We start from the raw sequence: 15,139 nt of genomic DNA on the forward strand, positions 1-15,139 counted from the left end.
CGATTTACTTTGTCTCACAGAGAACAATATTTTCCCAGTAGTCCTCAACACAAAGGACCATTACAAAATGTAATTCATATTTAATATGTTCAGAAACGTTCAGCACAAATTACAAATGGAGGCTTTAGTGCAGTATTTATGTTCTGTTACCAACAAGATATGTATAAGTAATATGTGTCCCAAGGCTCCTAGCCTACACAGCTTACATTTATTTGTTACAGGGTGCACTTATACTTTGCAGTTGAACACAAGGTAAGTCGTGTTACTTCTTTGGAAACACAGAAATGTGCAGCCTAGAAAAACATTATTGTTTCTCAGATTTTTCAACCACTGCAAAGTAAAGAAGGGTGTACTTTATAATGTCTAAATTATTATGTGCTACCAAAACTTTAACAAGGAGTTGCCACAAAAGTTTTCCCCTTTAACATTGAAAAACCCTTTGTACTCCTGTGGTGAGGGCCAGTAGAAAACTACACAACTTAAGAGATATGATAGTATTGTAGTGTTCTAGTCAAATCCTTTGAAAATTATGTGTATAAACCTATTAGAAGGATTTGAAGTGTTATTCTCCTGGGAAACATTGTTTTTTTATAAAAATGATCTGATGCATTCTGTATACAAAAACTTTTTAACCTGAAACTATTAAACAAATCCTATCTGTATTTTTTTAAAAGCTCTCTTGACAGCCATCGACATTTTTGACAAAAGTTAATTTTATTTTATCTTTTTAGATGTGAGATTTTTAAAAATCAGTTGTCATTTGAGTTTAGGAACCCTTGAGTTTCAATCTCAAGCATACTGTAAAAATTGAAAATTATAGAAAGAGTGAGATTCTAAACTAAATAAAACAGACTCACTGACAAATATAATCATATGTTTTCATTGCAAAGCAATTATAAATTCAACAAAGCAGACATCTGATGCTGCAATATTAATTTCAACTCACACTCACTAGAGGCTGCTGTCACAGTATTTTTCCTTTATTCAGGTAAGTCACCTATTGGGGACCACACTAATGCTACTCTTCCAAGAGTGAGCTAGCTGGTGGGGCTGCAGAGCAGCAGAGCTGTGCCATGAAACAAGTCTATTCCCTAACTTGTTTTGCTCACAGATGTCACTCCAGAGACAGATATCCCCCCTCCCCACTCTCATCCCAGATTATAGGAGTTTGTGTGTGCAACTCCTGTGCACCACCCTGAAAATATATCGTGTGGAATTTGATTCACTAGCCACAGTATAGCAAATCAGTATTCCTATAATTATCACCATTAACTAGTTCATAACTATTATAATTAAGAGTGGCATTAAAAGGCCCTGGAAATAACTGGAAGTCTGCAAAGGTTTTATTTTTCACTGTAAACATTTTTGCCATTTATTGCTGCCAACTTTCATGATTTCTTGAGAGTCTGAAAGATTTGGTGCTTTTCATTTCATTTTATTTTATTTTATTGTTTCACATGACCCTCCTTTTCCTGGCTTTAGAACTCACAAAATTTCCCTAATTCTAAATCAGAGTTCCTAAACTGTGGGCTGCAACACAGTCCCAGGTGGTCCGCCATCATGGGCGGTGTTTCGTGGGGGTGAGAGGTGACACCAGGCGCTGGTGCATCCAGGTCAGTGTCCCCATGTGGGCTGGGTAAGCAGAGGATGGGAGAGCAGCTCCTGACATCTCACAGCACAGTGCACATGGGGAAAATGATCTGGACACACAGAACACCTGGCATTGCCACTTGCCTCCCCCACCCCTTAGGGGCGGCATGGAAGAACATTTGAGGGGGTGAGTGGTGACACCAGATGCTCTGTACGTCCATATAATTTTTCCCATGTGGGCTAGGTAACTGCTGTCGCACCCTCCAGGCTCAGATAGGTTAGTCCTTGGTGCCTGCAAACCACTGGGTGCTGGTGGCCACAGTGACTGTGTAAGACAACATGGCCCAGCCTGGCCCAGCATGCACACAGCCACAAAGAGCAGAGCTGCCTCCATTGTGCCAACTAGGTACTGAGCGCATGGCCTGGCCCCACAGTAGTAGCACAGTTCCTAGCTACATCCCTGCCTGCACTCTGAGCTAACCCCCTCTCTCTGCACACAACCCCTAGCTAGCTTCTGCCTGCACCCTGAGCTACCCCCAGGCCTGCACCCTGAGCTGGCTGGAAGGTTGAAAATTGAAGTTAAGATCAGCTTGAGCCTTACTAACATATGTCCCTTTCTGGAAAAAAACTGTGCAAGGAGAAGCAGGCACATCCATCCCATTAGGAAGATTCCTGGTGTCAGGGCCGGCTCTAGGCACCAGCGTTCAAGCATGTGTTTGGAGCGGCACTTTTCCAGCGGCGGCATTTTGGCCCTTTGGGGGCGGCACTTTTCAAGGGGTGGCACTCTGGCTTTTTTTTGCTTGGGGCGGCAAAAAACTTGGAGCCGGCCCTGCCTGGAGTGTAAGTTATACAATATTTGATTCTTTTCTAATTAGCATAGAATAGGGTTGGATCTTTACTTACACAGCACAGAAATTCAGATGTTACACTAAAAATAATTGAAAACACAGTATGGTATTCAAAGTCAGACAATTATTTTGTTTTAAAATCAAATAATAGCAAAATGTTTTTTCTAACAATTTTGTTGATGCTGTTGTGTTGCTTATTGTTCAGTTTTATACAAAATTGTGTTTTCCCTATTTAAAAACCACATTTTGCACTCAACATTTTTTTAAAGTGTAGTTTTACTAAAACTGTTTGGTTTCAAAGATCTTGAAGCAATTCATATTACTAGGGATTTCTATCATCACAATTGTTTACATTCAAATGAAAAGGAAACATACATTGTTTATTTACAGTTATAGTTTATATGTATGTAATAATTAAAATTAATAATTTTCCTTAAGAAGTGTTAATAATGGGTCACAGGGCCTATTGCAGCTGCATAGGTAGCCTCAGGGAAAAAAGGGTGGGAACCTCTGTTCGAAATAATCATCATCTCCCATTACTTCCAGTGCAACAGAAGCCAAACTGTAATGGATATGATCAAGTCATGTGATTTTAGCCCTTATTGGAGCCAGTCTTGGATGAAGCTATAAGCTTGGCCTGCAGAGCATTTTCAGTCTTCCCCATAGAAAAAAAATAACTCTCTGACTGACTGACTTCCTTCATTACTTCTCCACTTTCTGGGGAAGAGCAGCCAATCAGAAATGCTGCCAAAGGCAGTATAGCTGTGCAAGAAATGCTTTCCCCATCCCATGAGAATTTTTGAAATTTTGAACAATTTTCCCATTCTGATTCAGGATGAAAAGTTGAAATTAATTTTTTTTTTTGCAAGCAGAAAATAAACAAATAAATAAATAAATAAATAGATTCAGATCAGGTCAATCATAACATTTTGTTTAGACATTATCAAGCCATTTTCTTTCAATCTTTAATATTTTTGTTATAAATTAATTTAAATTCCTAATAAAAAGTTGTTTCAAACTGTAAAATGGAACTTTGCATATTGAAAATGTTAAAATGGAATGTTTCAACAATTTAAAAAAAATCATTTTTTTTTCTAAATTGGAAATTCATCAAAACCATCCCTTTCTATGAACAGTTTCAGTTTTGATGAATCAGCATTTTTTGAAGGAAAAAAGTTTAGTTACAAAGTTCTCAAGCCACTCTAGGAGACAGGCAAAGCTCTCCTCCTACTCCCCTACACAAAAACTCCTCTTAAGGGGAAAGGGAGCAGAAATTGCCCAGCAGCTCAGAGTTGCTCTGTTCCTACCCTCTCCATCTTTGCAACACCAGACCTGGGAAGGGATAGAAAGGGGAGTGAATAACTGGAGCTGCTCCCAGACTAGGCCTGGAAAGGGAGAGAAGAGAATCCTGCTGGAGCTGCCCCAAGACCTGGGAGAGGGGGATGAAGAACATTTGGAGCTGCAGGAGGAGCAGAGGTGCATTAAAGGAGAAAAGGCAGATGTAGGGCAGAAGGGAAAGGGTAAAGCTGATGTGGGGATGGTGGTTCATAATTAATTGCTGGGCTCAGGGATGGGCAGATGTGCAGTGTGATGGTCCCACAGAATTAATTAGTTAGAATGTTTGTGTTTGGAAATTAGCTATAAATTCCCTGAATCTCCAGGCAGAATTTTATATAAGTCTCTGTGATTTGGTTTTAGTTGGGTCTTTCAATGAAAGCTGCTGCAGTAGGGGCCAGAATCATCTTACTCTGTTAATTTGGGAGAGTTGTCAGCACTGCAACTCTCTCTCACTTTCTCTTTCTTTCTCTCTCACACACACATACACTGGGTGTATTTTGATTCAAACATCAAAAGACAGACCAAAAAACACATCATCATCTTTAAAAAAAATCTTATTATTTTGGGCAATCTCATGAGTTTTCAGGGTCTGAGTTATGACTTTTGCACTTTTGGTGTTGGCAATACTGAAACTTCCCTCAGACTAGATGAGCATTAGTTCCTATAAGCTTTGCATGTGGAAGTGAGACTGCTTGTAGTGAAGATGATTGCAGAATGGTGATCTCAGGTGGAACTGGTAAGCTGGGGTATAGTGCTTTTTTGGAAGCAGCAGAGCGGTGAATACTGCAAGTGTCCAGTGCACCAGGTGCTGGACACTTCAGGGAGATGATCAGAGGGCTTCGGGGTAGTGGGGTACTTGGGGCTAATGTGCCTATCGCTAACCTGAAGAATGAAAGCATAGGCTAGAGGGAAGTGCTTGTGTTGCATGTGGTCGGTGGAGGTGGAGAGCTGACCACGAGCAGACACAGGCAAGGCTTCCTCATGCTAATGGCAGGTCATAGTGAGGCGTCTCACAGCCCTGGGTACCTCACAATTTCATAAATTTTTCAGCCAATCTCATCAGTTGGGGGATCTCACAATTTCATGAATTCAGAATACTGGAGGTTGGCAATGCTGGGAAGGAGGCAGGTTTGTGACCAGGGAAGAGGATGGGTGGGGGTGGAATGGCAGCTCCCCACACACAAGTGGATGGGAGATGATAAGAGAAATCCCTCTTCAAGCTGCCAGTGGGGTGGCCTGCATTTGTGTATGTGCATTTCAAGGTGTATTTGGAACTTTAGATAATCATTTGGGGGCAGGTGAATTCTCCCTCATGTCTCAAAAACTGTGTGGGTATTATTTTTTAAAAGCTTATGATTTGAGGCCGGGCCAGCTCCATGGTTTTTGCCGCCCCAAGCAGCCAAAAAAAAAAAAAAAAAAAAGCCGTGATCGCGATCTGCAGCGGCAATTCGGCAGAAGGTCCTTTGCTTCGAGCGGGAGTGAGGGACTGTCCGCTGAATTGCTGCCGAATAGCTGGACCCGCCGCCCCTCTCCGGAGTGGCCGCCCCAAGCACTTGCTTGCCAAGCAGGTGCCTGGAGCCGGCCCTGTTTTGAGGTCTATACCATGATTTTGGACATCAGGGTTGACAATACTGAAATACTTTGCTAAATTATATTATTTTTCTAGAGGTATAATATATAAGCAAATGACATTCCCACCATGTTCTTAACAAAAGTACAGGTCTAAATGTATCCCTTTCTTGGGAGTTGGCTCTATGGTTAGCTTAAACAATAATAAATCATAATATTCAGTCTATACTTTCCCTCTAAAGTTGACTGTTTCTATGGTCTTCCCTTGCAGGGCTATCTATGGTCTTAGTTCCATATGCCTCAGGGAGAAGATGTAACCCTCATGCACTCTTAGACTGAAGCCAAATGGATAAACCTCAATCAATGTGAGAGTCACTCATCTATTTTTTTAACACCTCTATAAAGGATTTAAATAAGGTCATCAGAATGACTCCACAGACAAACTCTGCATCCCCATATAGGAACCTAGAATCTGTACCCTATTACTTACTGCTGAGTTCATTTTAGTGTATTTTATGTGATGCTATAAGTTTTAATAATTAAATGTAAAACCATAATAAAGAAGGCAGTGAAGTACTGGACTACAATGCAATTACCTTTGGATCAACTATCATGAATTACTTTACCATCAAAACTAACATTTAAAGGCAACACTCTGCCATAAGAAAGATTGGCTTCATTGTGTATTTACATATCTTTCAATAACACATTTCACCCTTTCAGTAACGTTGTCCTTTTGCAAAGCAGTAGCAGTTTGAAACTAAATTATTTATTTATAACAGCTGGAATTTTCAGCAGTCTAAAGGAATGACCTTGAACAGAGGTAGTCTAAACAACAGTGAGACCCTACACAGGTAATTTTAGATGCAGAAACCCCTGCTAGTAATGCACCTCTGTAGTGAGAAAGCTGCTTTCTTCTGTGACTTTGGGTTCAGCACAATATCTATGTTGTCTTGCCTGCTCTGTGAGCTGCACCTGGGAAATCCCTCTGCTACTATTATAATCTTTTGATTTTTTTATTGGATAAACTTCAAGAAATTTTGTAAAATAGTCTGTGGCTGCCAACAAATACTGGTCATTGGATTTTCTGAGGCAGAGGACCAAGCACATTAATAACAATACTTACTATCAGCCACAGACCAAACTTTAGGTGCAAGTTTTGGGGTAGATATTCAAGATATTTCATTTTTTGACTTTTAGTGTGGGGAAAATTGATTTTATAATAGAAATTGAGTTAAAACTTTAACTATGGGGATATTACTATTTCTCCATAATGCCTGTACTAATCCTCTAAAAACACCCAGGAACCCCAACATGGATTATGAGTGACATTGCATATAAAAGTGAATGACTTTAAAACATATCACTGACATTTGATACAAGATTGTGATAACCTCCTTAGAAAGTATATCTATGTATATACTTTCTGTGATAACCTCTACAGAGAATACATCTGATTACCTTTGTGAGATATATGGGATATGCTAATGAATCCTAACACACCTTTAAGTTCAAAAGGATCATGGAGTACAACTGGGAAGTTCAATAGAAACAAGAGAGGATTGTTTGTGAGTGGGACTCCAGTAGGGTGCCTGCGCTAGAGGGTGAGATAAAAGATCTTTGACAGGCTGAGGGCAGAATAGTGCTAGAGGAAAGAATAAGAAAGTATACTTTCTAAAAATACACGGTTATTGTACTTTACTTCAACTAGGCCTAATGTGAAACTGGCTAGATAAACACAGCAAACTGCTGATCATTTATTTTGCTTTTAATATGATTTTCTGTCTTTGTTCTTAATAAAACTTGTTTTTAAGTGGATCCCTTGAGTCTTAGATAGTTAGGGAATTTCACACAAACAGTATTGCAGAGAAAAAATCCTCTGCCTCTAAGGCAAGGGAAGGGAGAATGTGTGACACACATTGGAAGGCCCAGTTGGATACTTCATGTGTACTCAGGGGAATTGTGAATGGAGAGGTTGATGTTCCATAACCCCTCCCTAGAAAATGTCCATGATTCCCCAGGACCCATTGCCATTTGCAAACTGTTTTCACAATATGGGGGTAAGGGGAAATACTCAGTTCATACTCATTAGTTAGCAGCAGAGTTTTTGGAGCTTAGAATCATAGAATCGTAGGACTGGAAGGCACCTCAAGAGGTCATTTAGTCCCTGAACTCAAGGCAGGACTAAGTATTGACTAGACCATCGGTTGGGGGCTTATTCCTTCACCCTCTCACTTCCCGGTCCTTCTCGCATGAACAGAGAGCAACAATAACCGAAGTCCAAAGGTGCAAACAATTTGATGTTTATTGGGGAGAACTTCCAGCAAGCATGATTCCAGTTTCGTTCCTCAGTGTCCCCCTTCCCAGCTCTGACACCACAGAGCCATCCCTGTTCCCATTCCCTGTTCCCATTCCCCCCTTAGCAAAACATGATTCCAATTTTCCCACCCCCATTCCCTATTCCCATTCCCCCCATTACTTCCTGATTGACTACAGACTATATAGTAAAACTTGAGTTCTGCTTAGCTATACCTTAACCAATCATTTTACTGAAATTTAACTAACCAATCCTAACATACTGTAACATGATTATTTAACCAATTATATTCCACCACCTTAATTAGTTTACACCCAGATACAGCAGACAGAAACAATTACAGAACCAGAGACCATGCAAATAAACATACAAAACAATACAGAAGTGAGGATTTCATAACTACATCTATACAGACAAGCGTTTTTCAGCTGTGTCTATTGATAAGTGAGTTCTTACCAGACAGAAAACTATCAAACTAAATTTCCTTTTACATGTTCTAGGCTCTTTTTTTTCCTCTGGAGGTGATAGGAATACAATTCTGTCCTGATATTCCTAACAGCCCAATAGCACCTTATTTCCATGTGACTAGTTTGGAATGTGAGGATGTGACAATTCACTTCTCAGCTTATGGCTGCCTCTGCTGCTTAGCCAAAGGCCTTACTTAGCCTAAGAACAGAGCTTTAGACTGTCACAGTACGAGAAGGCCCTTTCACAGACAGTGATTTTGATTCTTTCTTTTATACCTCTATAACTAGCTAAGTGATAAGAATACACCTAAATTCTTAAAGTATAGGCCTTTACAGACAGGCCTAAATATCTATATCCTAACACTCCACCCCCTTTTTTTTCTTTTTCTTTTGGGAGCCTCCTGCCCAGGTATCCCTGGAAAAGCATAGGACATATGGCGACACATTTCCTGATAGGACCAGGCATCAAGGTAGAAGGTGTTGATATTTTATTTGTCCCACTGCCCCTTGTGTAGTACAGTGCCCTGCACCTTTTTTCGTACGGGCATACCACACCTATTTTAATTAGTGTTTCAGACATCCTATTATAGTGGGCCCGAGAAGGTTGGGTCCGGGTTGTCTTGCACACTGCGGGGTGAAGAGGGCTTACTACATTACTTATAGGTTATCTTCATATGCAACTTAACACAACACTACACAATTTACAGCAACACCAAGTTCTGACCACTGCAATATGGTTCAACATTTGAGCCACCACCAAAACACTGCCTCTCCTCCTTCGACAGGGTTAAAATTTTAATGTGTCCAATTTCTGGCAGTTGCAACAAACTGACCCTGCAGGTTTTGCATGCTTTTGTTTACATTATAAGTCCATTGAATGTTCACAGAGAAATGGGTTATTGTCCAAATCCACTTAACCACTTGGTATGGAATCAGGCAGTATGCCCCGGTTTGATTATTTATAGGAATAAGATTTACAGATTCATTTGTGCACCAAAGTTCAGATAGCACCGTGTAGATGTATGTAGTTTAGTTAGGGGCTTGTGTAATTGTGCCCCCTAGTAATATGTACATTTCCAGCAAAACACCTTATACACAATACACCCAATTGTTTACCCCTTGCCATAGGCCATTGATCCTGCTCCTTCATAGTTATAGGAGACGGGCACATTCAAACATCTTTTTTGATTTACACCATTTTACACATCCCTCCATTGATTTTCAGTGAGCTCCTCCCCTTCTCATTATTCTCATAGGGCTTGTGGGGCCCACCTTAGTTGCCATTCTATTTCCAGGCACACAGGTGCTGGCCTCCTAATTGAGCATTTTGCATTTTCGTACATATCTTCCTCCAGGTCAGCCTTTTGAAGCCATTCCCCACCCACGTCATGCTAGCAACAAGACAAACACCATAGACAAACACACAAAACATAGATACACGGTATTCTGGGTTATTCTTCCACTGGTGCCAGCTTGCTTGTAGAGTGTCTGAAAAACAAACAAACAAAAAGAAACAATTTTCACCCCTGTGGTGGGGACAGATTATTGATACCAATTTCTTTTATAAATTTTCTTGCTAATTGCAGGAAAAACAGAAGAATTATTTCCAGGCTGTCCTTATTTTGTTTTATAGTCAGGCTAGTGAATTACCCCACTCACTGGTCATTTATGAAATTTATGAGGTGGTGTGCCTCAGTTTCCCCTCTTGTACAACCGACCGGGTTTGCAATAGATTTCTGCTGTACCAAGCTTTAAGTTTACTCTCAGGTAATAGCTGAGAGACAGCTTCAGATTTTAGCTTTGTACACCCCCACACCCCTTAGGGTTAACCTGTCCCCCTTATTTTCAGGCTTGACTTGTTTTTTTACCTTCTTTTCCTGGAGGTCCATAATGTGAGTCTTCAGTAGCTTGTTTGCTGACCAGATGTATTTATTATTTTTAGATTCTTTGTGCTGCTACTTATGGGTAGTTTCCTCCTTCCCCCATCAGCTAGGTACTTTGCATTTACACTGAGGCTTTCTTGGCTTGCCTCTGGATTCAGAGCTATTAGCAGCTTAGAGACTGTCTTAAAAGGGACACATTTCACTTTTACCAGAGTTTTTATTACTTTTCACTTTCATTTCCTGCTCCAAAACACAGAGATTTGAAAAAGAAAGAACAATTTGTTATGGCTCCTTTTGGAGCCCTAATAGGATTTTAATTAAGTACCATGTTTTGTTTGAAAAAATTTTTTAACCCATTTTCCCATATACACTGCTCATGTCCTGGGAAATAGTTTAACCTCCATAACATTATATTAGCCATATTAATTTTACATAAGGTGTTACTGCCTTTCCATGCCCACAGAGTTTTCATGCACCCCCAAAGTGACAGTCTGATCCCCCAGAGCCACCCCAGGGCTCAGTGTTCCCATTATTGCTCCCCTTTTCCTTTTCTTTTTCCTGTGCACACAGACAAAACTTTAGTTTTTGCCTAACATCCCTTGCACTATGATTAATCTTTTTTACACAACTGTACCCCAATTACACTCCCAGCTTGTACAACCAGAGACAGCCAGGGGTAGTTAAGTTCCAATAGAAACCCCTGACATTCCTTTAGTGATTTTGATCACATTACCCAATAGTTAAATAATTTGATCAGATTATTCCTTCGCCTGCTGCCTGCAGCAGTCTCCTATAGACCATTTCTGTGGGAAAAGGGACCATTTTCACTTAGAATAGCTGTAAAGGCTTATGGGAACAGAAGCATAGTGGTGGTAGTGGCCACTCTTTCTGACTCCCTGGTATAATTTTAATTACCAAGCTTCCACAGAGTTGCACATACAGTTACATTTATATAACTGGGTTTTATTATTAAACCAAAAACTTGCTTTTGTAACACCACAACTGTTACCTTTAACATCTTCACAACTGTTACCTTTTACCATTTCCACAACTCCCAAATGTTTACTTTTTTCCAAACCCTGTATTATTAATTTCTGCAAAAGGTATTTGTAACTTTTTACTTACTTCTTTAAATCACTTACTCCTACATTTAGTTTAAGGTAGTGCACTTTGTCTTTAACAATTCAGCCACCCAATACAATTATTGCCACACAGCTGCCTTAACCTGTGCTGTCTTTACCTTGAGACTGTTTAAAAGGCAGTAAAACATTTGTCTCGATGGTTGCCCATGGATCTGTTACTCCAAAAATTCCAGTGGACTACAGCAGACCTCCATCATACTTTGTCCCAAACAAAACAAAACACAAAACATTTCACATAAGTATCCAAAGTACCCTCCATTAAAACTTCAGAAAAACAAAAGTGTGGAAAGGCAGGGGGAGAGGAGGGGGAAGAGGTGGAAAGAAACCAATTAAGCCTGTCAGGTCAGTTTAAAGTACAGGCTACCAGCAGCAAATTAAGTAAACTGAGAGAAAGAAGAAGGAAAAGAAGAAAAGGATATAGTTAGCTCTGAATCAAGAGTAGGCTCCCTAGGTTGAAACAGTTGGGAACCCTTACCCCCAGGTTCTCATCCTGGCTCTGGGAGAAGAGTGGGGGTTATTACCTGCTCCTGCAAACCCTTCCATTTTTCACATTGAAACCTTTTCTTTTTTCCTCCACTCCCCCAGGACCAAGTCCCAGCTCCTGTCTCTAAAGGTGGTCTGATAACTCTGCTTCTGACTCTAAACCCTGTTGTGCCAAATTATCTTTAACCACCCCTAACTACTTTACAACCCTTCAGCAGCCCTTGCTGAAACAGCACCAAACTGGAAAGATTACTGGCAGCTTCCCATAATGCTGCCCTTACTTCAAACCTTTCACAAGTGGACTGAAGTGCCTCCTTTCCCTGGAAGGCATTCAGTCCCAATGGGCAGGGACCTTCTTCCACTACCCATATACCAAAGGAGCCACCCCCCATCCCTCTGGGTCCCCCAGCACTTCCTCCATTTCCTTTTTAATCTCATCCCAGTCTGACCCCTGCACCTGGTATGGGCCCTGGTTCTTCCTTATCCATTTATCCTAAAAATCCTTTACCCTGGCTTGCCAGAACCCACAACTACCATCACGAGAGTTCGCTATACCCCCTCCAAGCAGCTGCACGGACTGTTGGGGAGGGGGACTTACAGGCTGCCACTCACCTATCCGATGCGATGCATCCGAGTCAGCGGCACCAAGATGTTAGGGGGCTTATTCCTTCCCTCTCACTTCCCTGGTCCTTCTCGCATGAACAGAAAGCAACAATACCAGAAGTGCAAAGGTGCAAACAATTCAATGTTTATTGGGGTAAACTTCCAGCAAGCATGATTCCAGTTTCCTTCCTCAGTGTCCCCCTTCCCAGCTCTGACACCACAGAGCCATCCCTGTTCCCATTCCCCCCTTAGCAATACATGATTCCAATTTCCCCATCCCCCCCTTACTTCCTGATTGACTGCAGACTATATAGTAAAACTTGAGTTCTGCTTAGCTATACCTTAACCAATCATTTTACTAAAATTTAACTAACCAATCCTAACATACTGTAACATGGTTATTTAACCAATTATATTCCACCACCTTAATTAGTTTACACCCAGATACAGCAGACAGAAACAATTACAGAACCAGACAGAGACCATGCAAATAAACATACAAAACAATACAAAAGTGAGGATTTCATAACTACATCTATACAGACAAGCGTTTTTCAGCTGTGTCTATTGATAAGTGAGTTCTTACCAGACAGAAAACTATCAAACTAAATTTCCTTTTACATGTTCTAGGCTCTTTTTTTTCTCTGGAGGTGATAGGAATATCAGGACAGAATTGTATTCCTAACAGTCCAATAGCACCTTATTTCCATGTGACTAGTTTGGAATGTGAGGATATGACCATTCACTTCTCAGCTTATGGCTGCCTCTGCTGCTTAGCCAAAGGCCTTACTTAGCCTAAGAACAGAGCTTTAGACTGTCACAGTACGAGAAGGCCCTTTCCAAGACAGTGATTTTAATTCTTTCTTTTATACCTCTATAACTAGCTAAGTAATAAGAATACACCTAAATTCTTAAAGTATAGGCCTTTACAGATAGGTCTAAATATCTATATCCTAACACCATCCCTGTGAGGTGCTTGTCTAACCTGCTCTTAAAAATCAGCAATGACAGAGATTCCACAAGCTCCCTGTTAACAGTTCTTAACTACCCTGACAGTTGGGAAGTTTTTCCTAATGTCCAATCTAAACTGCCCTTGCTGCAATTTAAGCCCATTGCTTCTTGTCCAATCCACAGAGGTCAAATAGAAAAATTGTCCTCCTTCTTCCTTGTAACAACCTTTTATGTACTTGAAAACTGTCCCTCCTCAGTCTTCTCTTCTCCAGACTAAACAAATCCAATTTTTCAAATTTTCCCTCATAGGTCATGACCCTCTCTCATAGGTTTTCTAGACCTTTAATAATTTTGTTTGTTCTTTTCTGGACTTTCTCTAATTTGTCCATGTCTTCCCTGAAATGTGGCACCCAGAACTGGACACAATACTCCAGGGGAGGCCTAATCAGCACAGAGTAGAGCGGAAGAATTCTTGTGTCTTGCTTATAACACTCCTGCTAATACATCATAGAATCATAGAAGATTAAGGTTGGAAGAGATCTCAGGAGGTCATCTAGTCCAACCCTGTGCTCAAAGCAGGATCAACCCCAACTAAATCATCCCAGCCAGGGCTTTGTCAAGCCGGGTGTGATAAATGAAGAGCGGGGGGTAGCTCCCTTTTATGGACACCCAGTCAGCCAGTTAGCTACAAAATCCCTGTAAGTAGCTGTTCTCTACTTCCTTTACCTGTAAAGGGTTAAAAAAGCCCATAGGTAAAATGAAGGGAGTGGGCACCTGACCAAAAAAGCCAATGGGATGGCTAGAACTTTTTAAAATTGGGAAAAAACTTTCCCTCTTCCTGTCTGTTGTTCTCCGGAGAGAGGTGACACAGAGCAGTAATGCTGTAAGAAGCTTTAAACCAGGTATGAAAAATCATCAAATCATACCTAGGAATTTCTTATCTGAACCCCAGATATGTAAGTAGATCAGGGAATGTCTAGGAAGATGTGATTAGGGCTTATCTATTTCTTTTATTTCTTTATGACTTGTGGACTCCTCTGTGCTAACCCCCAAATGCTTTTGTTTTGCTTGTAACCATTAAGCTGGACTTAAAGAAAATTCTTGATGCTTATTATTATATTTGCTCATTTTTAAATCTAGCAATAGCCTAAGTACCAAATGTATTTTCTTTCTTTTTGTTTTTAATTAAATTTACCTTTTTTAAGAACATGATTGGGTTTTTGTATCCTAAGAGGTTCTCAGCTCTTCCCTGGAGAGGGGGGGTGAAAGGGCTTGAGGGTACCTCACAGGGAGGAATTCTGAAGTGCGCCTTCCTGGGTCCAAAAGGGTTTTTTTTTTTTTTTTTTTTTTTGCACGTGGCTGACAGCAGCATCTACCCATCCAAGGTCAGAGAGAAGCTGTAACCTTGGGAGTTTAATACAAGCCTGGAGTGGCCAGTATTAATTTTTAGAATCCTTGCGGGCCCCCACTTCTGCACTCAAAGTGCCAGAATGGAGTATCAGCCTTGACACTGGGCCTTAAAAACCTCTAAGGATGGAGATTCTACCACCTCCCTAGGTAACCTTTCCAGTGCTTCACCACCCTCCTAGTGAAAAAGTTTTTCCTAATATCCAACCTAGACCTCCCTCACCTCAACTTGAGACCATTGCTCCTTGTTCTGTCATCTGCCACCACTGAGAACAGCCTAGCTCCATCCTCTTTGGAACCCCACTTCAGGAAGTTGAAGGCTGCTATCAAATCCCGCCTCATTCTTCTTTTTTGTAGACTAAATAAGCCCAGTTGCCCCAGCCTCTCCTCATAAGTCATGTGCCCCAGATCCCTAGTAATTTTCGTTGCCCTCTGCTGGACTCTCTCCAATTTGTCCACATTCTTTCTGTAGTGGGGGCCCAAAACTGGATGCAGTATTCCAGATGTGGCCTCACATAGAGGGGAATAGAGGGGAATAATC

The sequence above is a fragment of the Malaclemys terrapin genome, chromosome 2 (genome assembly GCF_027887155.1).
Source record: "Malaclemys terrapin pileata isolate rMalTer1 chromosome 2, rMalTer1.hap1, whole genome shotgun sequence".
In the NCBI taxonomy this organism is placed as follows: Eukaryota; Metazoa; Chordata; order Testudines; family Emydidae; genus Malaclemys; species Malaclemys terrapin.